At 41.7% G+C, this 14,822-nt stretch overlaps 1 long non-coding RNA gene and 1 other non-coding gene across 2 annotated transcripts in view; both read left to right on the top strand.

Moving 5' to 3' along the window:
- LOC147358358 (uncharacterized) overlaps positions 1 to 13,866 on the top strand; it is a 50,176-nt gene extending 36,310 nt beyond the window's left edge. The window contains exon 2 of the long non-coding RNA XR_015141619.1: positions 13,181 to 13,866. This is a non-coding gene — a long non-coding RNA (uncharacterized LOC147358358). The remainder of the gene's footprint in view (positions 1 to 13,180) is intronic.
- TRNAC-ACA (transfer RNA cysteine (anticodon ACA)) lies at positions 1,565 to 1,636 on the top strand. Its single transcript has one exon. It is a non-coding gene; the product is annotated as a tRNA-Cys (tRNA).
- Positions 13,867 to 14,822: the final 956 nt, after the last annotated feature.

Genomic DNA, 14,822 nt, shown 5'->3' with positions numbered 1-14,822 from the left:
CAGATTTCCTTTCATTTGGTTGGTGAGGAAGTTTCTTCATGCTCCCTTCTCACTGGCCATGCTATAGACTGAATGTGCCACCCCTATGCCCTCCCCAATTCACAAGTTGAAACCTAATCCCCAATGTGATGGTGTTTGGAAATGAGACATTTGGGGGTGATTAGGTCAAGAGAGCAAAGCCCTCATGAATGGATTAGTACCCTTATATTAAAAGAGACCCCAGAGAGCTCCTTCCTCCACCTCCTTCCACCATGTGATGCAGGCAAGCATGCCCAATTGTATCTGACTCTTTGCCACCCCATGGACTGTAGTCTACCAGACTCGTCTGTCCATGGAATTTTCCAGGCAGTACTGGAGAGGGTTGTCTTTTCCTTCTCCAAGGGATCTTCTCGACCCAAGGATTGAGCCATGGTTTCCTGCATTGCAGGCAGATTCTTTACCATCTGAGGCACCAGGGACGCCCCTTTAGCATGTGAGGACACAACCAAAAGACTGTTGTCTGTGAAATAGGAAGCAGGCTCTCTAGACTCCAAATCTTCTGGCACCTTGATCTTAGACTTGTTAGCCTCTAGAACCTAAGAAATAAATTCCTGTTGTTTATAGGCCACCCAGTCTATGGTGTTCTGTTATTATAGCCTGGACTGACCAGGCCAAGAAGATAACTTAAATGAGAGGGTGGTAAAACTTTCATAAAAGTCTGAGTTGACAATGGATAATAATGTAGCCAATAAATACAACATGAATTAATATAATACTTAGAGGACCCTTCATAGATTCCACTGAGTGAGAAAAGTAATATGTGGAAAAGCATGTAAAGAGGGTTATTGCATGTGCATACAGGTGTGTCATATGTGTATATACCTACATGTCTAAATATTTTGACATGTGCTGTGCTGTGCTTAGTCGTTCAGTCATGTCCGACTCTTTGCAACTCCATGGACTGTAGCATTCCAGGCTCCTCTGTACATGGGGGTTCTCCAGGCAAGAATACTGGAGTGGGTTGCCATGTCCTCCTCCAGGGGATCTTCTCAAGCCAGGGATAGAACCCAGGTCTCCTGAATTGCGGGCAAATTCTTTACCATCTGAGCCACCAGGGAAGCCCATTTTGACATGTAGAAATATGTAAAGGTGCAAACACACTAGTTGTTAAATCTAGGTTTCCCTGGCAGTGAGATTGGGTGGGAATAGAATCAATAAACAAATTAAAAGATAGTAAATACTCCCCTAAAATGCAAATTCTTTGCTTATTAAAATGGGCATGTTTGTACCAATTGACTGTCTTTAGAGGAGACAGAATTCAGGTACAGTGGAAGGTCTTCTTCATTTATTGAATGGTGAGTAAATTAGATTTCTCCATACTTAATACCTTTAGTATTGGACAGTAAATAAGGGAAACTGGAAATCTGATTCTTTTGTTTGGAAAAGGAGTATGATTTTAATAACATGAAATAATCAACTCCTATTAATTATTGGTAAGCCAAAACCCCAAAATGAGAGTGACTATTCATATAGGGCTGTCTCTTTCCTTTAGTCAATAAGAATTATTTAGCACCTACCATGGACTTCCCTGGTGGCTCAGATGGTAAAGCATCTGCCTACAATGCAGGAGACCCGGGTTCAATCCCTGGGTAGGGAAGATCTCCTGGAGAAGGAAATGGCAACCCACTCCAGTATTCTTGCCTGGAAAATCCCATGGATGGTGGAACCTGGTAGTGTATGGGGTTGCAAAGAGTCGGACATGACTGAGCAACTTCACTTTCATGGGCCAGGCTCTATGGGAGGTGTTGGGCAGGCTACAAGTTTACAGACTGCAAACTTTAATGAACCTATACTATAGTTGGGGCTCCAAAATAATTTTCTTGGGCTCCAGAATCACTGCAGATGGTGACTGCAGCCATGAAATTAGAAGATACTTGCTCCTTGGAAGAAAACCTATGACCAACCTAGACAGCATATTAAAAGGCAGAGACATCACTTTGCTGAGAAAGGTCCATATAGTCAGATCTATGGTTTTTCCAGTAGTCACATATGGATGTGAGAGTTGGACTATAAAGAAAGCTGAGCGCTGGAGAATTGATGCTTTTGAACTGTGGTGTTGGAGAAGACTCTTGAGCATCCCTTGGACAGCAAGGAGATCAAATCAGTCAATTCTAAAGGAAATCAGTCCTGAATATTCATTGGAAGGACTGATGCTGAAGCTGAAGTTCCAGTGCTTTGGCCACCTGATGCAAAGAACTGACTCATTGGAAAAGACCCCAGTGCTGGGAAAGATTGAAGGCAGGAGGAGAAGGGGACGACAGAGGAAGGGATGGTTGGATGGCATCACCAACTCGATGGGCATGAGTTTGAGCAAGCTCTGGGAGTTGGTGATGGACAGGGAAGCCTGGCGTGCTGCAGTCCATAAGGTCAGACACGACTGAGTGACTGAAATGAACTGAACTGTAGTTGGGGTGACGAACAAGCTATTAATTTACAGCTTGTTTGCCAAGTGAAAAGGGGAAGGAGGGAAAGATTTCCAGGTAGAAGAGTGTGTGCAAAGCCTCAGATTGGAGAAAGAGCGTAGCATATGTAGGGACTGTGGAACAGCATGTGCCTGGGCTATACAGGGGAGGAAAGATGGCTGGGCAGAGGAGGGTTAGATTCTATCAGGAGATAAGACTAAGGTGCGTTTGGATAAGATTGTTTAGTGGCTTGGGAGAAGGCAATGGCACCCCACTCCAGTACTCTTGCCTGGAAAATCCCATGGGCGGAGGAGCCTGGTAGGCAGCAGTCCATGGGGTCACTAAGAGTTGGACACGACTGAGCGACTTCACTTTCACTTTTCACTTTCATGCATTGGAGAAGGAAATGGCAACCCACTCCTGTGTTCTTGCCTGGAGAATCCCAGGGATGGGGGAGCCTGGTGGGCTGCCGTCTATGGCGTCACACAGAGTCGGACACGACTGAAGTGACTTAACAGTTTAGTGGCTTAGTAGGGGTGCTCTGAGGAGCTTGGCTATCTGCTCCAAGTGATGAGGAGCTCTAGGAAGTCTGAGCGTGGAAGTGATATGATTGGATTTGTGTTTTTAGAAAGGTAACTCTAGCAGCAAGGTAGAAGATATAGTTGAAGAGTAGGAGATTTGAGGCAGTGGAACCATTTAGGAAACTTGCTGAAGATAAGCAAGAGTAAATAAGGGGAGTCAGAAGAGGAAGGAGATCTTGTGGGGGATGGTATAAAAGTAGAATTAATAGAATATAGTGATTGTTCTGAGAGACTGGCTGAGAAAGAGAGGAGTTAAACATGCCTCCAGAGTTTCTAAGAATAAAGTCAGTGTAATAACCAGTTCTTTCCCATTAACTTGATGAGAAGGGAGAGGGCTTAGATTTATAAAATGCTTATACTCAGACTAGCTCTAAACACAAAACTAATTTTTATTGAGCATTTATTATATATCAGGCTAAAATATTACACATGCTGTCTCTTTATTAATATTCATTCTACAAATACATAGTACCAACTGTGTATCTAATAATGTATTAAATATTATCATTATCATTATGTCCATGCTGTAAATGAGTGAACTGCACTTTTAGGTGGTTAAGGAACTTGCCCATTGTATCACAGAGTCTGAGTGAACTCCAGGAGTTGGTGATGGACAGGGAGGCCTGGCGTGCTGCAGTCCGTGGGGTCGCAAAGAGTCAGACACGACTGAGCGACTGAACTGAACTGTATAGATGGTGGAGCCAAGACTAGAATCCAGGCTTATTCACCTCTCAAATGCTTTCAACAACTGTGCTGTGTTGCCTTTTTGACATCGTATGGAGTGGGTAGGCTCCATATTTTCCAGCAAAGCTGGAGATACACAACTTACTTGGTTTCACATTTACTTCAGTATCTGTGAGTGTCTCTAACTCATATGATTTCATTGATATATTCTCATTTATCCAAGCTATTGATATCTGTCTATGAAAGTTAAGGATATAATTCTTTTCTCTCTCTGCCTCACCATACACATGCAACTTTATCTCGTATACTTCCAATACAGTGATGATCTAATTTTGGTTTAATATATTCATTATTCTTAAAATCATATTTCTGGAACTTCCCTGGTGGTCCAGTGGCTGAGCCTCCTCACTCTCAGTGCCCTTTATAATAAGCAGGTAAATTAAGCAAATGTTCCTCTGAGTTCTGTGGATGCCTTTAGCAATCTAAATGAAACCAAGGAGTGGGTTGTGGGAACCTCTGATCTGTAGTCATTTGGTCAGAAGCACAGGTGACAACCAGGATGACTGGAATCTGAAAGGAAGGGGTTGAGTCCTTAAGGTGGAGGATCCCATGCTTTTCAGGTAGGCGGGGCTAGAATAAATTGTAGGACACCCCGTCAGGGTCCACTGAGAGTTGGACAATTGCTCTGTGGTGCTGGAAAAAACACATTATAGGAGAAGTTTTCCTTAAATGTGTGCTGATAGGTAGCTTTCTTCTCAGTTTTCAAAGGGAATTAAAAAGCCAATTGAAAATGTGAAAATACAAGTGCAGACTGTCAACTCCCTTGCAGGTTGCTCCAACTAGACATTTGGAGTGCGGGAACTCTGATGTTTGTGTCCTCCGGGGCTGATGAGATTCTGCAGAGGAGAATCTTCAGTCTCCTTCCTGGAGGGTGATGGCTGGCTGACAGCATTCTGTAAGCCCAGTGGGATAGCAATTTCCTCTATTTTTAGTAAGCTATTTTTAGTAGCTGACCCTTGAGCTATTTTCAGTGATATCAGTCCAGAAGAGAGGTACCTCTATGTTACATTTCTTAAGGAAAAGACCTCCAATCTTTTGCTACTGCATTCTGAGACTTTCAGATGCCCAATTAGACTTTCAAATAATTTTCTTTTTAAAAGTCCTCTCTTTACCCACATTCCCAAAGATACCTGTTGTTGTTTAGTTGCTCAGTTGTGTCAGACTCTTTGTGACCCCATGGACTGCAGCATGTCAGGCTTCCCTGTCCTTCACTGTCTCCTGGAGTTTGCTCAAACTCATGTACACTGAGGTGGTAATGCTGTCCAACCATCTCATCTTCTGTCTCCCCTTTCTCCTCCTGCCCAAAATTTCCAGGGTTTATTGCTGCCAGCTAAGATTCAGTTTTCTTATCTCTGCTAAGTCATAATTTCTTTTCCTTCAGTTTTATATTCTCTTAGAATTTGTTTTTGTTTCATTTCCTGTTCTCCATGTTTTTGTGGGTTTGTGCCTTTAAAAAAAATCCTTTACTATTTTAATGGATTTTTGATAGGTGCTAAAGTAAATTGATTATATTCTTTGCAGCCAAAGATGGAGAAGCTCTATACAGTCAGCAAAAACAAGACCAGGAGCTGACTGTGGCTCAGACCATGAACTCCTTATTGCCAAATTCAGACTGAAATTGAAGAAAGTAGGGAAAACCACCAGACCATTCAGGTATGACCTAAATCAAATCCCTTATGATTATACAGTGGAAGTGAGAAATAGATTTAAGGGCCTAGATCTGATAGATAGAGTGCCTGATGAACTATGGAATGAAGTCTGTGACATTGTACAGGAGACAGGGATCAAGACCATTCCCATAGAAAAGAAATGCAAAAAGCAAAATGGCTGTCTGGGGAGGCCTTACAAATAGCTATGAAAAGAAGAGAAGTGAAAAGCAAAGGAGAAAAGGAAAGATATAAACATCTGAATGCAGAGTTCCAAAGAATAGCAAGGAGAGATAAGAAAGCCTTCTTCAGCAATCAGTGCAAAGAAATAGAGGAAAACAACAGAATGGGAAAGACTAGGGATCTCTTCAAGAAAATCAGAGATACCAAAGGAACATTTCATGCAAAGATGAACTCAATAAAGGACAGAAATGGTATGGACCTAACGGAAGCAGAAGATATTAAGAAGAGATGGCAAGAATACACAGAGGACTGTACAAAAAAGATCTTCACGACCCAGATAATCATAATGGTGTGATCACTGACCTAGAGCCAGACATCCTGGAATGTGAAGTCAAGTGGGCCTTAGAAAGCATCACTACGAACAAAGCTAGTGGAGGTGATGGAATTCCAGTTGAGCTATTCCAAATCCTGAAAGATGATGCTGTGAAAGTGCTGCACTCAATATGCCAGCAAATTTGGAAAACTCAGCAGTGGCCACAGGACTGGAAAAGGTCAATTTTCATTCCAATCCCAAAGAAAGGCAATGCCAAAGAATGCTCAAACTACCGCACAATTGCACTCATCTCACATGCTAGTAAAGTAGTGCTCAAAATTCTCCAAGCAAGGCTTCAGCAATATGTGAACCGTGAACTTCCAGATGTTCAAGCTGGTTTTAGAAAAGGCAGAGGAACCAGAGATCAAATTGCCAACATCCGCTGGAGCATAGAGAAAGCAAGAGAGTTCCAGAAAAACATCTATTTCTACTTTATTGACTATGCCAAAGCCTTTGACTGTGTGGATCACAATAAACTGTGGAAAATTCTGAAAGAGATGGGAATACCAGACCACCTGACCTGCCTCTTGGGAAATCTGTATGCAGGTCAGGAAGCAACAGTTAGAACTGGACATGGAACAACAGACTGGTTCCAAATAGGAAAAGGAGTGCGTCAAGGCTGTATATTGTCAGCCTGTTTGTTTAACTTCTATGCAGAGTACATCATGAGAAACGCTGGACTGGAAGAAACACAAGCTGGAATCAAGATTGCCGGGAGAAATATCAGTAACCTCAGATATGCAGATGACACCACCCTTATGGCAAAAAGTGAAGAGGAACTCAAAAGCCTCTTGATGAAAGTGAAAGTGGAGAGTGAAAAAGTTGGCTTAAAGCTCAACATTCAGAAAATGAAGATCATGGCATCCAGTCCCACCACTTCATGGGAAATAGATGGGGAAACAATGGAAACAGTGTCAGACTTTATTTTTCTGGGCTCCAAAATCACTGCAGATGGTGACTGCAGCCATGAAATTAAAAGACGCTTACTCCTTGGAAGGAAAGGTATGACCAACCTAGATAGCATATCGAAAAGCAGACATTACTTTGCCAACAAAGGTCCATCTGGTCAAGGCTATGGTTTTTCCAGTAGTCATGTATGGATGTGAGAGTTGGGCTGTGAAGAAAGCTGAGTCCCGAAGAATTGATGCTTTTGAACTGTGGTGTTGGAGAAGACTCTTGAGAGTCCCTTGGACTGCAAGGAGATCCAACCAGTCCATTCTGAAGGAAATCAGCCCTGGGATTTCTTTGGAAGTGATGATGCTAAAGCTGAAACTCCAGTACTTTGGCCACCTCATGCAAAGAGTTGACTCATTGGAAAAGACTCTGATGCTGGGAGGGATTGGGGGCAGGAGGAGAAGAGGACAACAGAGGATGAGATGGCTGGTTGGCATCACTGACTCGATGGATGTGAGTCTGAGTGAACTCCGGGAGTTGGTGATGGACAGGGAGGCCTGGCGTGCTGCGATTCATGGGGTCGCAAAGAGTCAGACATGACTGAGCGACTGATCTGATCTGATCTGAAAGTAAATATGTGTATTCAGTTTTCTGTCTTTATCCAGAAGTCCAGAAAATGCCAGGAAATGCTTTCTGGAGACTTCTGTGATGTTGCTATGCTTTTGATTTTACTTATTAAAGCAGTTTCCTTGGTGGCATCTATTATGGAGAGCAAATATTACGCCAAAATACCCTTGTTGATTGTATTGGAACAATTTTGTTTTTTTTGGTTTGATCTCTGTCATCAACTGGCTTTGTGATTTAAGTCATCCCTTAAACTCTGCTTCTTAGTCTATGTCTTATAAAATATAAATAATACCTTATGCTCACAGGTTATTATGAAGATGAAATCAGATAATCTGGCAGAGTTTTATGAAAGAGTTTTAATGTGCTTCATAAATGGAAATGCATCTATATGTGAAGACAACTTAGTGTTCTTCACAGTATACACAATGTCAGTTTTAAGCCCTTTTCCCTACAGATCTTTTTTTTTTTCCCCCATTGCCTAATTATTTTTGTTGCTTTTCCCTGAAACTTTACTCCCTTTTCCAAGAGCAGCCAAATTCTTTACCCTATGCCAAGAGAAGGGAAATGATTATCCTCAGCTCTTCCTTGTCAGACTTCTGCCAACACCTCCCATGGCATTTCTTCAATAAGACCAAAACAATGAGGGAATAAATTCATCTTCAGTTCATTATGTCTTCTCTGTTTCTCTGTCTCTGAGTATCCCATCTGCTTACCCTAGATGAAGGATTTTTCCCTGTGCCATCACCAAAGTTGCAAACCAAATGACAGTGCTTGTCAGAAGCTTATCCCAACTGCCAAACTGTGGAATATACTTGCTCTACTAACTGAAGAAAAAATACTGACAAAAAAAGGCCTGGATTCAGTGATCTAAGCCAAAAATAGTTACAGGCTAAAAAAAAAAAAAACAAACAAAACCCCAAACCAAAAAGCAATTGTTTATGAATCCCTGGTAGTAGCAAAGAACTCCAAAATAGCTGTTCTTCTTCTGAACTTTCTCTAAAAGATTGCCTCATGATTCTGTAGGATTAGTTCCTGAAATTCATGTGCCAGAGATACAATTTTTTTTTTTTGACTTCTTTCCCTGGTCAGGGATCAAATCCACGTGCCCTGCAGTAGAAGTGTGGAGTCTCAACTACTGGGCCACCAGGGAAGTCCCCAGAGATACATTTCTTATGTACCTGTACTTAGAAGATTTTTTTGAGGTTGTTGATGGCTGGAAATGATGTGTTTTGTAGTATTTGTAAAAAGAAATATTTGTAATATTTGTAAAAAGAAAATAAGATGAATTCTGACTTCTAGATTTGATGGAGTAATTAGAACTAGCCTAGCTCTCCAACTTTAAGCATCTAGAAAACTGGACAAAATTTATGGAGCAACATTTATTTTTTAAACAGTGGATAATAGGCATTCCCAAACTCTCATCCCTGAGAAGGGAAACAAATATGGTGAATCCTAAAATCATTTTGATTTTCTGCCAGATAAACAGAAATGGAGATCCCAGGATGAACAAAATGATTCTGCTGATTTCAGGAGACAGAGATCATGGTGTGGAGATGAGGTAGCTGGAGTTTGCAGGACAGAGTACAGGAGAGGAGAGAGCTGTGCAGAAAAAAAGCTCCAGAAGTCTGCTTATGAGTCCCTTGGGTGTGATGCTGGATACAAATCCAGAGATTTATAAGGTAGAAACCAATAAGTCTGGGGAAAGATAATTGGAAAGTTATTAGCTGAAAACTCCCATAGCTCAGTCAGGGCTGGGAGATGTTAATATTCTAACTACTAGAATGCAGAGTGCTCATTTAGCACCTATGACATTTCTGTTGTGATTCCAGAAAGGTCATACTTTAGAAGTATTACAAAACTAGCCATAATGTAAAGGCTGCTCTAGATTTTTCATAACAAAGCTGAAAAGTTTTTTTTTTTTTTGAAAAAGAAGTTTTGAAAAGATCAACCTTATAGGCAAGCAGATTTATTATCTGGCAGAAAAATGTCCAACACAATTTAAAAGCTGAAACAAAATCTAGCATTCAAGAATGTAAAACTAACAATGGCCAGTGTCCAATAAAAGATACTAAATCAGTAAAGAACCTTAAAACAGCTATTATGAATTTGCTTAAAGATGTAATGGAAACCATGACAATAATGATTCAACTATGAAAAAGAACCAAATGTAGCTCTTGGAGAAGAATAATACGATATTTAGTATGTTTTTTGGATGAGATTAATAGCACATTTGATACTGCAAAATAAAAAAAAATAGTGAACTTTAAGATATATGAATAAGTCTGTACAAAGTGAAACTCTGAGAGAAAAAAGTCTGAAAAAAAAAATCCACAGAGCCCCAGTAACCTGTGGAAAATATTCATTCATTTGGAGCCCTAGAAAAGGGAACAGAGGGCAAGAAAATACTTGAAGAAATAGTGGCTGAAAAATGTTCATGTTTGAACAGTCCCAAGGAGGTCAAGAACCCCAGGAAAGTTAGACACAAGGAAAAGCACACAGGCATTTTGTCTCTGTTGCGTTTGTGCTCAGTGGTGTCTGACTCTCTGCGACCCCGTGCACTGTAGCCCGCCAGGCTCCTCTGTTCGTGGAATTCTCCAGGCAAGAATACTGGAGTGGGTTGCCATTTCCTTCTCCAGGGGATCTACCGAACCCAGGGATTGAACTCATGCCTCCTGTGTCTCCTGCATTGGCAGGCAGAATCTCTCCCAGTGAGCCACCTGGGAAGCCCATCATAATCAAATAGCTAAAATTAAATGATTAAAAAAAATTTCTTAGGAGCAGTTGGGGTGTGTATAAGGAGATATGTTCTGTACAGGGGAACAAAATTAAGAAAAATTGAGATTTTTTACACAGACACACACACACATGCAATGTAATGGATGTGGAATGATTTCTCTAAAGTACTGAAAGAAAAACTCCAACTTAAGTACTATACCCAAACAAACTATTCATCAAAAAAAATGTATAGCAAACAATCCAATCGTGGAAATTAAATGGTAAACTAAAATATACTCAGTAAATCTAGAAGAATGATGGAAAAGATAAAGAGAAAAACCCTCAGAAAATAAATTACAAGGAAAATGAGAAAATAACATAAATGGAATGAAAATGAGAACATAACATTGAAATTTGTGAAATGGAGCTACAGTAGTGTTTAGAGGGAAATTTTTAGCTTTACATGTGTTTATTTGAAAAGAAACAAGGTTTAATCAATGATCTAGGCTTTCAATTTGAGAAGTTAGAAAAAAAAAGTTAAATCCAGTAAGTAGAGGTATGGAAACAATAAAATATAGAAAACAATAAAATATTAGATGGGAAAACAATAGAAAAAAATCAAAAGCTAGTTTAAAAAAATAGCAAAAGTGATAGATATCTACCTAGACTGATCAGGAAATTGAGGACACAAATTGCCAATTACCAGATACTCTAAATATTTAAGGAATAATTAGGTAATATTATGGACAACTCTGAGGCCATAAAAATTAGTAAGTGAATGCATTTTATTGTATGTAAATTATATCTCAGTAAAAGTGATTAAAAAAAACAAAATGAGTAATTTCAGTTGCTATGATTGAGTTTTCGTCTAGTTACAAGCTATGTCATTTAATCTCACAATAAAATGGTGATATAACTTAGTGGTTTGGAGTTTATACTTTTCAGAGACTACCGTCTTTGAATTGTGGTTAAGTCAACTAGTAAGTATATGACTAGGTAAATTATTTAGCTACTACTATGTAAACTGCTAGGTCTCCCAGGTGGCTCAGTGGTAAGGATCCTGCCTACCAATGCAAGAGACACAGGAGACACGGGTTCAATCCTTGGGTTGGGAAGATCCCCTGGAGGAGAAAATGGCAACCCATTCCAATATTCTCGCCCGGGAAATCTCAAGGACGAAGGAGCCTGGCCAGCTGTGGTCCATGGTGTTGCAGAGTCGTACACGATTTAGCAACTAAGCAACAGCAGCAATGTAAACGCACGCAGACTGGGAATTTGTTTTCTTTACTTAGATGATTTCTTGACATATGGTGGCAACCAGTAAATATTTGTTTTTCAACCCTAGTTGACAGATGAAATTGGCAAGGAAGAGATTTACCTGACTTTTAAAGGTTATCAGGTAGGGAGAAACTCAGAATTTGACTTCAGTCTGCCAAATTCCAAAATTAGTGTCTTTCTCCTGCTGCTATGTCAGACAAGTAAGAAACCTTAAAAAGAGTAAGTCAAGAGAGCCTGATTGGTAACTATGCATATGTCTTTGAAAGCCCTTAAAAGAAAAGGAAATTATACTTCTTTTGATTACCAAATTAATCCTTGAAACTGTGACCTCTCTTACTTTAAACAGAACTGCTATTGCGGAATGGAAAGGAAGCAGGGGTCATTTTTATTTTTTCAATACTTTCATTTGCTGCTGCTGCTTAAATTGTACAGTTGAGAGCTCAGATGCAAGTACTCAGGGTTGTATAGTCAGTTGGGCCTACTGACTAGCCTGTGCATTTAAGCATATTGCTGGGTAGTGTGTGTGATCAGGCAGGGCTGTAGGCTGGGTTCCAAGGCTGCCCAGGGTACTGTTCAGTCTCCCTGTTAAGCAGGGCCAGAAGCTTTACTTCACAGTTGGGCAGGGCTGCTGGCTTAGCTCTTTGCTGGAGCAGGGCTATAGGATGGGCTCTGTTTCTTGGCCATGCCTTCTGGATAGATGGACTGGAGGTTATGCTCAACAACTGGGCGGGTGTGCAAATGTGCTTCCCAGCCCTTGCTGCTGCTAAGTCGCTTCAGCTCTGTGCGACCAACTCTGTGCGACTCCATGACTTCAGTCCATCAGGCTCTGCCGTCCCTGGGATTCTCCAGGCAAGAACACTGGAGTGGGTTGCCATTTCCTTCTCCAGTGCATGAAAGTGAAAAGTGAAAGTGAAGTTGCTCAGTCGTGTCCGACTCTTCGAGACCCCATGGACTGCCGCCCACCAGGATCCTCTGTCCATGGGATTTTCCAGGCAAGAGTACTGGAGTGGGGTGCCATCGCCTTCTCCCAGCCCTTGCCGGGTGGTAGAATGGTCTGTACTCCTTGAATGGGGCTGCTATCTGGACACCCAAATCCGGCAGAACTGCCCATTAACCTAAAAGAGAGGTAAGCTGAGGTAAACTCAAATGACCAGAAATTGTAGGGAACAGCAGAGGACTTCTTTCCAGGTGACACTAGTGGTAAAGAACCTGCCTGCCATTACAGGAGACCTCGATCCCTGGGTTGGGAAAGATCCCCTGGGGGAGGGTAAGGCCACCCACTGCAGTATTCTTGCCTGGAGAATCCCATGGACAGAGGAGCCTGGCAGGCTACAGTGCATAGAGTTGCAAAGTGTTGGACGTGACTGAAACGACCTAGCACAGAACAGCAGAGGAATTGCAATTTGGGAAACAAACTGTAGCAAGCTACAGGTGAGTCTGTTGAAAGTTTGGGGTGGGCTGTGTTAATGAGGAAGGCATGCAAAGAGTCGGGGGGGGGGGAGTATAGTTAGGGTTCAAGCATCAAATTCATTGGCTTGAGTGCAGGGTGAGATTCTTGTGGATGCTCATTGGTTGGGAGATAAGTTACAGGTTTCTGTAAGTCAGATATTTGGGGGAAAGCATTGTTTCGGTTAAGTTTCGTTTTCTCGTGGATGCATGCTTGAGATTCTCCCTTTCTTATCTCTGGTTCCATTTTAGATTGAAGTCCCTTTGCATGACGGATTAGCTTGCTGACCAGACGGGGCCACCAGCTTGACTTTGCAGATGGGCAGAGCCACTGGCTAAGATTTCTGCTCTGATGCCACTTCAAGCAGGAGTGTGGTCCACCAAGGTCTGATGGATGTAAGTCCCGCCCTTCTCCCCCATCTTTATCAGATCCCCGAAGCTGAGCCCTGCAGATCCCCCCAGTAGTTCCTGAGAGGTGAGACCTGAGTGCCCCTCCTGGGAACTCCCCTGCAGTGCTGCAGGGTCTGAGGGGGTCCACCTTGGTCTCTCATTTTCCCCTGCAGAAACAGTAAGCCCACGGGGGCCCTCTCAGATCAGCACTGTGTCAGCCTGGGGGAGCGGTGATGTGGTCAGAGTGCAGCCTCTCTTCTCACCCTTGTAATGCTGTCCTTCTTGTCTGGTCCAGGCAGGTGCTTCAGGCTCACCTCTGGTCTCTGGGGTTTCACAATGGTGTTTTGTCTACAGATAATTGCTAGTTCTTGCGAGAGGAACAGGAATCAGAATTAATTGATAGCACTCTCTTGATGTCTCCAAAACTTATTTTGAAAAGACACTGTCGAGTAAAGGAAAAAGAAATCCATAGGCTGAGAGAAAATACGTTTAAAATGGATAGCTGATAAATTGTATCCAGAATAAAGAGAAAACTTTTCACAACCCAATAATAAGATAACTCAGGTTTTTTTTAAAAAATGGAATAAGATATTAATAGATGTTTCATCAAAAATGTGTACAAATGGCAAAAATCATGTGAAAAGAGGCTCAAGATCATTAATCATCAGGGGAATACAGTGAGATGCCACTGCCCACCTAGAGGAATGACTAAAATTAAAAATGTCTAAAGTAACAAGCATTGGCGAGGATGAGGAGCAACTATAACACTCATGCATTGCTGTGGAAATGCAAAATGGGGCAGCCATAATGCACAGTGTCCTGCTTGTCCACGGCGCCCTGCTATGCATCTGCTGAGCATCCAAAGTACTGTTTTTTAGGTTATTGAGAAATGAATCATAAAAGGTGATTTGGGACAAAATCTCATGTCCTTTACATTATTCAGAATGTTGCAAGGACAATAAACTTGAATTACAAAGAAGCGCTAGTCTCCAAAGCACCAGGCATCCAAGGCCCAACTTGAAGAGTCCCATTGTATAGGTCTCATGGGCTCCCTATGGGGGGGATTCCACATGCTATTTTACTTTGAGCTTTCTTTGTGCAGGGGAGACCTACAGCAGGGAAGTGCTGGGGGTTTATCCTGATATTCTCCTGTTACTCCTTTTTCTGTAAGTAACTTTTAGTATCTTAAAAGCATGGGTTTTGTATAGCACTAAAAGAAATGTGGGCCCCCTACACCTTGAATGTGTAGCTCAATATCCATCCAATTATGGTTTCTAGAGGTATCTTCTCTTCTGAATTGGCTTTAACCACTCTGAGGGCAGTGGTTATTCCTGTTATGTTTTTTGGTACCTTTCGTAGTACCAAGCCTAGTACCATGACTATGAAGTGAAGTGAAGTTGCTCAGTTGTGTCCGACTCTGCGATCCCATGAACTATAGCCTGCCAGATTCCTCCGTCCATGGGATTTTCCAGGCAAGAATACTGGAGTGGGTTGCCATTTCCTT

The sequence above is a fragment of the Bos grunniens genome, chromosome 15, assembly GCF_055505025.1.
Source record: "Bos grunniens cultivar Pamir isolate PY7600 chromosome 15, Bosgru_T2T1.0, whole genome shotgun sequence".
Lineage (NCBI taxonomy): Eukaryota > Metazoa > Chordata > Mammalia > Artiodactyla > Bovidae > Bos > Bos grunniens.
Note: the sequence above shows the minus strand (reverse complement) of the source record. Positions and strands in the feature narration are given on the sequence as shown.